Below are 13954 nucleotides of genomic sequence, written 5' to 3' on the forward strand. Positions count from 1 at the left end.
TGGTTCTCATGGGGACGGAGTCACACTCAAGAGTCTACTAAAGAAAGAAGATCTTGGTCACCAACTCAGGTATGTAAACTATTCCTATACTTGTGTGAATTAATAGACTCAAACAACAAAGCTAGTTCACAAAAATTCATGTATTTGGATCTACAGAAACATTCTAATAATAGTCTATGTCCAGTTTAGCTTTTGGTTCACCACACAGGTGAAAAATGCTCCTTCTGGTTTGTTTTCTTTTTCATCAAAGACCGCATTATTCTTCCACCCCTCAGTATAAGCTATGTATTCAATATAGCCTTGATTCTGGTGCTCCCTCCTCTATCATCAGTAATTTTAAAAATCAGCCACGCGGTGTGGTGAAACAAGCATGGGACCAAAAGAACTAGGGTCAGGGCCCAATTCCTCTAGGTGTGGGATCTAGGCAACTGACTTCTCTCAGATAAAGAGAATGACTACATTTACCATAGTGGGTAACTGTGAGCGTTATTTGTATTTCCTTACATCTCATGCTCTTTCAGAAAGGAGTTAAGACAACCACTGTGAATGTAAAAGATGGCATAAGAAATGGGACTGAGAAAAGACAGAAAAAAAACAAGACGTGATATCAAATAGATTTGGGAATAAAGTTAAAACAGTTCATCACATAAAGACCTCAATATTTGCTACAATAAGGGAAGCCACACACTGGACGGCTGGGAACAGTGAGGGCTATCACAGACAGAAAAATGCCTGGGAAGGTATCATGCGTGGCAGGACTGTTACTTGCTTCTCTACAAAAAGCCCAGGCTTTGAAATCATGCCAATCTCAGTGTGACCACTGGCTCTGTTTTACTTTTACAACCTCTGAGAACCTTGACTTTTCTCATCGCTACAACGAGAAGAATAAATCCCACTTTGGGGAGCTCTGAACTGCCTTATATGTGTCAGGGACCCAGTGAATGTTAGCTTCCTGCCCCTTCTTATCCCCTCCCTCTCCCTCCTCACTTCCAGTTTTCCTTTCTACTTACTTCAGGTAGTAAATGCTCCTGTGAGAAATGTTTTCTGGTTTACTAAATTACCCTCTGTGTGCCATCATTTTACTTCTAATTATTAACAGCAATACAATAGCCACAGAAAGTTCAGAGAGTTGCATACATCTGTATTTGCTAGAAAACTGTTTGCTCTCAAGGTGTCAACAGTAACAACAAAACAGAAAAGTACCTTTAAAAAATTGCCCTGAAACACACAGAGCCATTAATGTCACATACAATATAGGAGAGTTGATTTCTTGACAGAAGGTTAATTAGTTCTCTCCCATAGGATGGCATTGCCATAATTAAACCAATGGCAACAAGGAAAAAAATACATCCCTGGGCAATTGAAGACATTCCGACAATAATGAGAAACGGCAGTGGCCACTGGGTATCAGCGCTGTTTTCTAGCTGCTGCTGTTTAATCATCGTTGGCACGAGAAAGCGAGCCCTCCCGTGCCAGATAACGTCTGCTCCTGAGAGAACCCTGTTTTAAACAGAAAGCAGGTATTTCAGCTTTCATACTAGGCTTTCCTTTACAATCTCTTTGTAAATGAAAGCAAGAAGCTCCAAGTGCGGATAAGACCTTGTACGGTAGTTATATGGTACCATAGATCATTTCCCCAGGTAATGATATGATTAATAACATCTGCTTTGTGACCTAATTATAGCCAAATTCATGCATATTCATGACACGGTGGGGTGCGGGGGGGGGGAGCCTACTTGCAGGGGCGGGTTCCCCAAATGGGGAGTGCTGATTAAGACCCCTGCAAAGGCTGCTGTGGTAAGTGCTCACGCTGCTGCCACGGCTGGAGGGTACATTTTTCTTTTCTTCAAGGGAGCATAGTTGAAGTGCACAGTTTCCTCTGGGACGCTTTTCTCAAAACCCTAGAGAGGCACTCACTGGGTTATCCTTCAAAAGTGTTTGGAGAGCTCAAAATTGAAAGAAGAAGAAAAGTAGTACCATGTGGTCACACATGTCCCTATACCACCACCCCCCTAGAGGTTGGATCTGTTGGTGATAATACAGCCGCCTTCTTCCTGCCCATCCAAGACTCCAGTGGGCTGAGAGGTCACCTGGGTGTCCAATTCTACCTTGTCCAGTATCACCTTTAATGCCTAGCTGAGTATCTGGGGACTCATGGCTCAAAACAACCACGAGAAACAAAACCAAACAGAGATGACTGCCCTGAACATGTAAGAACTACTTTAAAAGTCTTCGATCTAAATTCCACAATGCTGTCTCTCTACAAAGTCTTATCTCTTACCATGACTTTGGAAGGTCACAGGTGCTAACAGTACCCAGGACCTTTACCAGAAGCCTACCATAGAAAAGCTGGTGCTGAACATGCAAGATCAAAAGAGTAGCAGTACTTCTCAACCTAAAACTTGGCTCCAGGCCATCTGGATATCCTGTTTTCCTTTCCAGAAGCATTTCTGAACCCTCTCTGTCAGATACCTGGGCTCAGCCTGGTTTTCAGGGTAGCACAAGAACCAGTGTTTGCCAAGCAAATAAAGAAGTCTGCTCAGAGGAAGCAGGTATGCATGGGGTTATGCTTTCCTCAAAGATCTAAGACATTAGCAGACATTATCAATGTGCTCTGGAATGAGGCAACCTGGGAATGTACCTCTGGTAGCACTGAGAAGTGCTAAGTCAATGTCTTTCCCAGATGATTCCTCACATGTGACACTCAAAAACGTTCACCTGCTCAGAAATAATTTATAGGAATCTTCAATGAGATGTGATTCAAGGCAAGGTGTCAGAATACTTTTAAAAGGCTACAGAGTTCTGTGGTGATTTAAACATGTCCTTAGCCAATTCTGGAGAATTTACTAGAAATGTCAGTTCTTATACAACCAAAACTCTCAAATTATTAAATTTAGAACTGTGTGAGGGCTACAGGGGAAATTGAGCTATAATCATGGACCTCTTAGAGCTTAAAACCTAGGAGAAAAAGATGAGTGATGTAAAATGAACAGCCTTAAAATGAAACAGGATGTGATAAATAACCATAGGATACTAAGAAAATAAGTGCTGATCATATGTAGGCATGGAAAAATAAGAAAGCAAACAAAACCCAGAGATATATTATTCCATCTCCAAATAATATGAAACTCCTTCTACACACACAAAAACATAAATTTTCTCATTCTTCATTGATTGGGTCTTAATCAATACACATTTCATATCAATTATTCATTTTGTGGCCTAATGCTATAATTTTCTCAAGTAGCCACAGCTATAAATTCACCAAGATGACTAGGCCACTTAAACAGATGAGAAGATCTGGTGGCCTCATAAACCAAGAAAGCAAACCTAGTCTTCAAGATAGAAAGCGTCTGACATGTAAGAATTTAATTTTGCTATCTTATATTTAACTGATTGTGCTCATGAGAGAAATGTCAGATTCTCTAAATAAAAAGTTCATTGATTGAATCTAACCTCAAAGTTTAAAAATATAACACCAAGATGAAACCCCTGGTTTGGGTCTAAAACCGAAGGCCATTTAAAACTGAATTTAGTGCAGGGCACCTGGGTGGCTCAGTCAGTTAAGTATCCGACTTTATCTCAGGTCATGATCTCGCGGTCCGTGAGTTCAAGCCCTGCTTCAGGCTCTGTGCTGACAGCTCAGAGCCTGCAGCCTGTTTCGGATTCTGTGTCTCCCTCTTTCTCTCTCCTCCCCCACTCATGCTCTGTCTCTCTCTTCTCAAAAATAAATAAACGTTAAAAAAAAAAATTAAAAAAAAAAGAAAGATAGTTAAAAAAAAACTGAATTTAGTGCTTAGTAAATATTTATTGGTGACTGAGAAAAGGTCATTGTCATTCACATATGATATTTTGTCATTCAAGTTTTCCACAGTCAATTATTACTTATCCCCAAAACTAGCATGGTACACGTGAACTAAGACATTACAGATGGGAAGGGTACGGATCCCAGAGCTCCTGACTCAGATATATTGCGTGTGCTGCTGCTAAAAGCTGAACACTTGGAACGCCTATGTCTCAATACATGTGCTGAGCCCTCACAACTTATAACTCATTTGTGCTATCACATTTGTACCGATGTAAACACAATCACTACCAAGGAACACTGACTTTTTTTTTTTTTTTTAGACAGAATGAGCATCTGAGCAGGGGAGATGGCAGAGGGAAGGAGAGGGAGAATTTCAAGCAGGCTGCATGCTCAGCAGGAAGTATGACACGGGGCTCGATCCCAGGACCCTGGGATCAAGAACTGAGCCAAAGTCAAGAGTCAGACACTAAACCAACTGAGCCACCCAGGCGCCCCTGCTACCATGGAACATTTAAATAGTAAGTCCCCTTTTCTTTATTCTTCCACCTTCTATATTCCCTCTTTTTACCTTGACAAGGGAATTCCTCTTCAAGACAAATGTGATCAAGCTCTGGGGATGATTGCTAATCTTGGATAGGTCCCTTTCCACTGTGTGGGGAGATAAAAACCAGATCACTTATCTTTAAGTATTCTAATTGAATGACTTCAAGTTTCCTTATGAGGAATGAGTGACTGTCTCCTCTACCTGGGATAAGCCCAAAATGCTAAGAATGCTTACCCAGCAGGGAATCAGTCCTGATAATCACCCCATGGAAAGAAAATCCCCAAATCAATCTTTGCATCCTCCATGGAATGGCCAACTTGTCTGCTGCTGCCATTGCCGGAACCGTTACTTGGTATTATTGAAAGAGCTCAGCACAATCTCTGCCAACTGCTATAACAATGCCAGAACTAAGCATGACAATGGGCATCCCGACAGCTTGATGCAAGATAAAGGTCTTGAGGAGCTGCAGTAATCCAAACGTGCCCACCAGCGCTAGCCTATCTGTGCCGCTCAAGTCTGAGGTCTTAGACACATGTCTTGTCCATTGTTTTCTAGCCACAGAGCCTCAGCCATGTCCTCATAGGTGCAACATCTGCCCCTACTGGTGCTGTTGTCACCACCATGACCAACGGGCCTCCATGCCAAAACCAGCAAGGAGAGACTCCTGCACTGGATGGCTGTACCCCCAGAAGCACTGGCTGCTCCAGCTGTTTCCCATCATGACCAGTTACACAAGAAGTGCAGGGAGTGAGCAGTTCTGAGATGCCTATTCATAAGGTTGCTTTGAAGACATCACATGTGATGGAGAAGTCACCTGTGCTTGGAGCTTAGTGCTTGGAGCTGCTCTCTGCTCTGTAACACAGCCCCTTGTATCTTTCTCTCCCTCCCTCCCTGCCTCACAACTTCTTAGGTCCTCACTCTTGCTTCCCTGAAATGGTGCCCTGCCCATAAAGCACAAAACTTTTCCCTCAAGCTAATTTCTAGTAAATCTGGGCTAAGATTCCACCTCCGCTGATTAAAGTGAAACATCTTGGTTTCTCAATAAATGGAGGAAATCTCTCTCCCTACATGCTACACCAGCTCTGTTTACTCTACATCATTGTAACCAGGGCTCCCAACACTACTGTAGTGTGTTACACTATACTTTCAGTACACGCACACACCCACACCCACACACAATGCACCCATGCATGCACACCTGCACACACTCATACCATTTCCAAGGAAATAGGACACCTTCACCCCAATGCCAGAGTAGCTGGGACAGAAGGAACTTCAATCCTTAACCATATTATGTTGAGACGTGCACTCCCCTCCAACCCCAAAATGTTGATGTCACCTCTGAGCCTAGAAGAGACAAAATCTCTCCCTCCCTCTTCTAGTCTCAAGAGCCATCCTATTTCCTGCCTTAAAATGAGTGCCTTCTTTTTTTTCTTCTTCAAGAAACTCTCAGCTTATCACATGAGGTTATGAGAAAATCATGCTCGTTCAGAAGTCTGAGTTAGACAATGGCATGGCTCTCCCTTCCCTGTGAGTCCTAACAGGACATCACAAGGCAGATCATGACAAAGAGATGCCATGACAGGACATCATGACAAGTCTACTAGACTTGTCTAGACTTGTCTAGGCTCTGCTAGTACAAGGCCCACTAGAAGACATTTACTCAGTTGACTTCACTGTATAATTTGAACGGCAAATAAAGGACTTTCTCACCAAAACCAGCCAGTCCCTTTTTCCACTCTTGACATATTGTTTTTAATTCCTTTCTTAAGAGCCTTGTAGATGTATCTGAATCCGACATGGATAAAAGTATTAAGTAGGGAAGGTAGGGAGGGGTGTGGCTGTATATTAGCTGGTCAATATACTTGGCACAGCTTCAATGGCAGAAAGCCTGCTCCTAATGTGACTGGATTTCATTCGACTTTTATCCAACGTATGCTGAGCACTTACTATGTTCCATGTGCTAGGCAAAGAGAGAAGTAAAAATCCCTCTCTCTATCCTGGAGAGACATACTGGAAAGTGGTGGTGTCTTGTTTTGTTTGCTTTGTTATTACCAATGTCATCATAAAGCTCCCTGTTCTATAATAAATATGGAAACAAATTCACATCATTGTTCATCACTCTGAGTGCATTCTGGAGAGTCATATAGACATGATAAATATCTGTTTACACAGTTATAATCATTGCTTATATTTTTCAATAAAGATTATGTCACGTATATCATATGTTTGCATGAACCTAAGTATTAACATTTCAATAGTTGTTTATAACAGTAATTTTTAATCTTTCTGTTACAATATGCCTTATTAAGGTGACAGCCACCTACCAGGGTCAATGGCTTGTTAGAGTAGTGGCCAAGCAGGCCCTCAATCTGGCTCCCTATTCTGAGCCTCACCAGTATTTAACGTTTCACAGTGATGGGGAACCAGAGTTATATTACTCTACCGATCACCATTTGGATGGTTGTTGTCTTATGTACATATTTATTGACAGACTTCACTGCTATGGAATTTTTTTTTAACAAACCATTCTTTCTTTTGAGGGGAGCCTATCACTCAAAGCAAGAGTGTAACTATTATTAGTGTGTGTGTGTGTGTGTGTGTGTGTGTGTGTGTGTGCGTGTGTCTCCTTAGCCCACTATGGGTGAGAAGTTATTTCCGCTAACTTAAGCTGTCTGCATTTTCATTTCCTCAATTATTTTCAAAGCTCTGCATTTATTCCATGTGATGTTTGACTTACTAAATTTTCTTCTAGGTAAACTGTGTGTTCAAATTCTTTCACACTTAGAAAAAGTGAGTTTTTATCTGAAAGAGGAGTGAGAAGAGACTTAGGACATGGTAGGGCTTGTGGGCTCTGAGTGGCAATGGTAGAGTCCAAACCATGGGGATCAGGTCCCAAGAGAAAGCAGAAAAGAAGAAGGGAATTCTGTAGCAGGCCAGCCCTGCCTTCTACATGGAAGACCACTCCAGCCAAGAAAGGGAAATTCCCCAACATCTGTGTCAGTCCCCAAACCATAAACTAGACAGCCATTCTACACGAGCTGGCATTTGCAAAGGACTTTTCAAACGAGCCTCAGGGCTCCCACATTAATCTGACCACCCTCAACTTGCAAAGAAAAGAGCTGAGTCACAGGCGGTTTAGCTGACCTACTCAGAAGGGCCAAGGCCCTTTAGTGGGAGAGCTGACAACAGGAGGCAAAGCTCCTGAATGCTTGTCCTGGGCTTGGGGTAAAGAGGCCACCCTGCCTCTTTAGTGTGTCCGTCAAGAAACAGACAGCCAATTGTGACCTCCCCAACTTCCACAAAAGAGCAATTTGCCGCTTTGCCAACAGTGGGAGCCGAATAAACTGGCCCTTGTGTGGAGAGTAGGCTGAGCCTGATTCTCTGAATCGAGCCAAGCGCCGCCCAACACGCTTGCAGGTCGAATCGCATGCAGGTTGGATCCCCTGGGTGGTAGGAAGCCCTCTCGTGCAAACAGGAATGGCTTGGTATAAAAAGGGGAGCCAGTTGCTTGGCCATTCCCTTCATGTTCTGAAAAAAGAAAAGGAAGAATGCATAATGCATAAAAGCCCATTTTTTTAAGAGTACATTTGTTCTAATTTCTGAATTAGACATTTGGATTCAGTGATTCTCCAGAAGCTTAAGGATAGTATCAAAACACCTGGTCAATTTCACAGACCCCTCAATTTGCCTAACCAATTTTGGGCCTAACATCCATGTAGGCTGTACAATGACATTACTGGTACCCAACAGACCAGGTGTTTGGCAATAAAGGAACATTTTCTTAAAAAGCTGGGAACTCTGAAAACCAGTTCTTCAATGTTCTTTTATATTTCATATCACCTGGAAGTGAGAAAAGAAGGCAGACTGGTCTGCTCCCAAACTCACTCTTTCCAACTCAACGCAAGGCAGTTTGGATGCTAGTCTATTCTCCCATTTAAAACTAAATGAGATTCTATTGTCAGGGTTTTATTTCACTTTCTGGCTATTACTGAATAGATATATTTTTTTAAAGGGATAATGGATAATGGAAAGAAGACCAAGATTTTATGAAACCAATGTTCACATACTCCCTTGGAAATTTACTGCCAAGTGCATATACTGTGGGCATCTTGTGAATGGAGGCATCTCTTTAAAAGCCCTTCCTTTTAAGTGTTGTAATCATTCCTTTAAAAAAAAAGATTATTTTATTTTATTTTATTTTATTTTATTTTATTTTATTTTATGTATTTAGAGAGCATGAGCAAGGAAGGGGCAGAGAGAGAAGGAGACAGAGAATCCCAAGTAGGTTCTGGTTCTGCACTATCATTGCAGAGCCCAAGATGGGGCTCAAACCCATGAACCATGTGGTCATGATGTGAGCCCAGATCAAGAATCAGACACATAACCAACTGAGCCATCCAGGCACCCCAAGTGTTGTAATCATTCTATGCAATTAAATAAAGCATCATTTACTCTGAGCCATGTCTACATCCAGAGGCAGAGAGGCACAAAGACTGCCCATGCTCCTGGGGTCCTACGCCAGCTCATCCTGTCTCCTGTTTGCTGCCCTGCTGCTCACAGGCAGACTGTGAATTTATTGCTGGAAAATCCCCCAAACTTCACCTTGACTTTACCTTGAATGTATTCCTGAATTCATTCTATGAGTTTCATCCTCCAGATGTGGGAACCAATAGGGGAAATGCCTCTAATTTGATTAGGCTCCCAACAAACCAGCTCCTGAAAGCATACTGTGCCCAGAAGGGCAGGTGCATGGGCAGCTGATTGCTTACTATGGCATTGGGTACAGCTCACGTATGCCCAGGCTGCTGTTCCCTTTACCTTCCATGGACCCTCGTATAGGAGGCAATAATTCAACCAGTATTTATTGAGAACCATGTGTCAGGCTTGGTTTTAAGCATAGGAGCTAAAAGAATGAACGACAAAGACAAAGTCCTTTCTCCAGGGCGGTTTATTTTCTGGAAGGGGAAACAGACAATAAACAGTAAACTAACAAAGAAATGTGACCATTGCAAGCACTATTAGGGCCCTAGTGAAGGTGAAAGTAGATGACATGAGAGTGAGCAAACTGTGTTACACTGGACTTCAAGGAAGTCCTGTCTGGGGACGTGACAATGGAGCTTCTTGAAACCCAGTGATGAAGGCAGAAGGAATAAAATGCACAAAGACTATGGAGACAGAACGGGTAGATGGCAGAAGTTCTTGTGGCCTTAGAGAAAGATCCATGAACTCTACCATCATCATCTCAGGATGTTAGCCTTACCAGAATAGGTACCTAGGACACCAGCTCTCCTTTGAGATGCAGAGCAGAGGGCCAGCTGTGGCCCTGGAGGCCATCTCACCCAATCCCTTGTTTTAAAATTAGAGAGCAAAGGCCCCAAAATACAAAGAGCAAATTGCCCTAAGTGGCATGGCCTCAGCCAGGTGTGGAAAGCTTGGGAGCAGGGTGGGGACTATGGTGAGGTAGTGATATTCTAAACTAGAATTGCCTTTCTAGAAACTCTAAAAACACAAAATACAGGGAAAGAAGACCCTGGATTCTCATAAAAGGTAACTGCCTTCCTTGGTCAGGATAGGCCAGGGTATGATGCCCTAACAAGTAAACTCCAAAATCTGAGCCACTTACAAGCAATGCAGGTCTCTGTCACAGGTGAGCAGAAAGGGTCCCTTTATCAGAGTCAAGTTACCATCGTGGGTGCTTCCCAGAAGGGAGAGCTCTGGAATGTCTCACATTGGCACTGAGATCTTCCAACTGGGAGGTGATACGTGTCCCTTTACTCACAACTCATTTGCCAGGTCTACTCAAATGGTCTCTCCCGACCATCAGGGAGCTAGGACAAGCAGCCTACACACATACCCAGGACAGAGAATGAGAAGCATTGGGCAAAGTGCGCTTATGACTGAACACAGTATTCACTGTTCTACAGGATGTGCCAGCAAACAGAACCCCACAGGACCAAGTGACGGCTCTTTCTTCTTCTGCCCCAGAATTGCTGAGGCTCTACCCAGAATGAAAGCAACCAGAAAACAGGATGAGGAGAGACATACCCAAGAGGCAATCACTCAGTGTTACTGTCAACAGTAGGAGGGATGGGAAAAGTGTGGTTGGCCGAGGACGAAGCATGCCATGCTAAAAGCTGGAAGTCAGTTCCTGGGGCTCTCAGGGCTTTGGACCCTGGATCTAAGACACTCTGTCCAATTAGCAATAGGAACCTTCAATAGGAACCCTGTGTCTTAATACACAGTTAGTAAGTAGTAAGTCTTCATGTTGTTTTGGAAGACAGCTTCAGTAGTGAGCTGGCTCCTGAAGAGTCTTGGCTCTAACACAGAATCTGTTCACCTCAAAACTTCTAGGGCTTTTACCCTTGCCTGGTAAGGCTATCCCAACAGGTAAACTCAGGCCTGTACAGTGTCTAGAACAATAAATACCGAAACAATACCTACCCGCATACTCATACCAACTAGACCCTGCCTTAGAAGTAGGCATACCCAGACGTGCTGTCTGTGTATACCTCAGCACCGGCAGCTCACTTCGTCTATACCTACTGCCTCTCCTGGCCTTGGTGATCTTGTACAACCTGAGATGACTGCAGGACTGCTGCATCTGCTACAAGCCACAGAAAAATGCCACGGACATACACTCATACACACAGCTTCTCAAGTGAGAGCTCACCCTCTCTCGTCCAATCCTAGTGCTACTATCGAGGAAAAGAATTATTTTCTGTTCTCTTTTGCTACTGCAAGAACCATGACAAAGACTTAGTGATCTGTTCACAAAGGCCACAGTAAGAAGAGGCTGAAAATTCAGTCCAAGAACCCAGCACTTCAAACCACACAATAGAGTTCTAGTCACATGTACCCCAAGAATGCGTGTTATTTTCAAATTTTCAAAATCTGCCTGCTTTTTCCACATAGCTCACTGTCTTAGAATCCTCTTTACCAGTGCCCCCCTGCTAGAAGGCAAAGCGGTCCAAAATCACAGAAACTTAATGGCCACAGAACTTTTCACCACTTTTCCATGGAAATTGTGCAAAAAACACTGGCTTTAGAACAGAACGTCAAAATGGCCTCTGCTTGCTGAACTCTCTGTACGAAACACTGGAATTCTTCTTAAGGAAATTCCACCCAGGGACCTTTCTCAGCACATAATTGGAGTGTGAGGTTTTCTTAAGCCCTGTGCTAAGATGTTTCTGGTATAAACCCACTGGCAATCTGAAATCTCCTGTGATTACTGGAGTTTGCTGTGCCACTTCTTAGAGTTCAAAAGGCAAGCAGGGGAATACTGCTGGGCTTTGGGACACGCAGCACAGATGTGTTTGCCAAACTAAAACGCTTTCTCATTAGAACTATACTAAGTCTACAATTACTGGTCTATACTAAGTCTGCTGAGGCTTTGGAGAGAATTCCTATACATTTTCTTCACCTCACAAAGAATCTGTAGTTCACAGACCACCCCTACCCTCTGCCCCCTGTCTGGCTCAACTTTGTCAAGGCTTGTTTTAATCGCATTAAAATGTCACATCTGGAGGATAAACTTTCTCATGGGGTTGCACATCTGGCCTTTTGGGGGGACTTTTCATGTTGATTCATGAGCTGTCTTCTGTTTGAGATAGGCTTCTGGCTCGGTTTCTAGCCAGGGCTTCTCTCTCCCACCTGCCCCCTCCTTTCCCCCTCCGTGCCAGCCCCTTACCTCCTTCCCCTGACACTAGGTCTATAGCTTTACCAGTCCCACAGGAGGGGATGAAACTGCTCCTCGTTATGGACCGTGCAGCTCACCTCTGCCAATGAGTCATCCAAGAGCATGAGGTTCACCAGCTAGGAAGTAATTTTTCAGGAGTGGCACACCCTCACCCCTCCAGGCAAGTTCTTGCTCTTTATAAGATCAACTCCCACCAACATAACCCTCCTTGGTGTCACCTTCCCAGTTGCTTATGAGAAATGCCTCTTTGCTAATGTGAAACTGGGTATAGACTCTGAGGTCATTATCACCATCCTGTTGGCGACTAACATTTCTAAGGGCATACTCTATGTCCGGCACTAAGAGAGTCCTCTTCCTGTATCATCTCATTCAAACCTAAAAACAAATGCATGAAGTAGAAACTATTATCATTAGCCCTTTTTAGAGATGAGGACACTGAGGGTCAGGGAAAGTTGATAACTTACCCAAGCTCAGGCATGCAGGTAGCAATACAGCCAGGATAAAACTCAGACATTCTGACTCTAGAACCCCTTCTCGGATCAGCAGTCTTTCAAAGTTGCTCCAGAGAAAAACACAAAACATATCTCCCCAGAAAAAGATGCTCTCATGACCTGTGCTCCACCCAATTTTTGCTTTCTCCTTCTTTCTTTCTGAGGAATGAAAGCACTCATCTGCTTCAAAGAATGCCAGGGATCTCAGTGAGGGAGAAGGCGGCCCAGCTTCAAGGCCATCATATCCCGGACTTCCATACAAAGTCTGTCTATCAGATTCGCATCTGCCATCAGGGTGAAAAGAAGGCAGAAAACCTCCAGCCTTCACAGTCTCAGGCTTCTCTGGGACCTGTCGGGGTCTCCATTTAGCACATAGGTAGGCTTGCACCCCAAGGGAAAGACCAGCCCCCATTTCATGTTATACCAAGATGAACACCAAAGCCAGTTCTACCTAAGTTCCCACATGACCACTAAACAGATCCAAGACTGAGTCTGAGCTCCAAGCTTGGTAGAGTCAGGATGTGTGTGGTTCAGGGCAAGTGACCAAAGCTCTCTGAGGCTTGGTGACATGGTGATCAAGCTGCTTGAGGCCTGCATGGAACCCATGGGCTAGAGCACAAGCCCCGTAACAGGCCCAACACGGGATGCTTCTTTATCTGGAGACCGCTGCTCTGCCCTCATGGCCTGGTTCTAGGGAGCCCCACCCTAAGGCTCTCCAAAACCCACAGGATCCATTGTTCCTGACTGGTTCTGACTCTGTGACCCCTGACATTCTCTCTGGTTCCAGTTTTGTCTGTAACCTCATCCCCGACCTTTGTTTTACCTTCCTTACTCCTGGTACCACGTTCTCCCTCCCCAATCAACCTCTGCCCATGGCTCAGCCTTGCCAGCCCATCACGTGTGTACATGTATGGGGCTCCTCCAGGGCACAAGGGTGACAACCACCAAGTGTCTGAGGAGCAAACTCACAGCAGATTCAAGGCAAAGTGACCCGGGTAGGTGATCTGTTTGGGCACACACACCCAATGTGTCCAGTCTGTGCCACTCCTGGCTTCTCTCCTGGACAAATCGTGCCACTGCTTCCCTCACTCTCACATGCTGAGATGTTGAATAATATTTTATGGCTCATGGAATGAAGCTCAAATTCTTGCTGAGGCACTCCCAAGTGCCCCCAGCCTTTTCCTCGACCCACCTTTGGCTTTATTCTCGCTGCACCTGTCCACAGAGACCTGCTGCAGCCAAGCAGAAGCACTGCCAGCCCCTGTCTGGATAGCACGTCTACACAGCACTCCCTATCTGCTTGTGGCCAACTACAGAGATTCTCTAAACCCCTTTCCCTAAAATACCTAATCCTCAGACATGAAAATGTAGGGGCTCATTTCACAGCAACAGGTCTAGGCAGCCATAACAGT

The 13954-nt window shown here is 44.1% G+C and overlaps 2 long non-coding RNA genes across 3 annotated transcripts in view; one reads left to right on the top strand and one right to left on the bottom strand.

The window, feature by feature from the left end:
- The window catches only part of LOC132681315 (uncharacterized), a 234699-nt gene that overhangs the window by 184814 nt on the left and 35931 nt on the right, over positions 1-13954 (bottom strand). The gene's annotated exons all lie outside the window — the stretch shown is intronic.
- LOC132681316 (uncharacterized) lies at positions 42-6186 on the top strand. The gene is made up of 3 exons (XR_009611005.2): positions 42-69; positions 4129-4326; positions 4908-6186. It is a non-coding gene; the product is annotated as an uncharacterized LOC132681316 (long non-coding RNA).

The sequence above is a fragment of the Panthera onca genome, chromosome A1 (assembly GCF_046562875.1).
Source record: "Panthera onca isolate mPanOnc1 chromosome A1, mPanOnc1 haplotype 2, whole genome shotgun sequence".
Lineage (NCBI taxonomy): Eukaryota > Metazoa > Chordata > Mammalia > Carnivora > Felidae > Panthera > Panthera onca.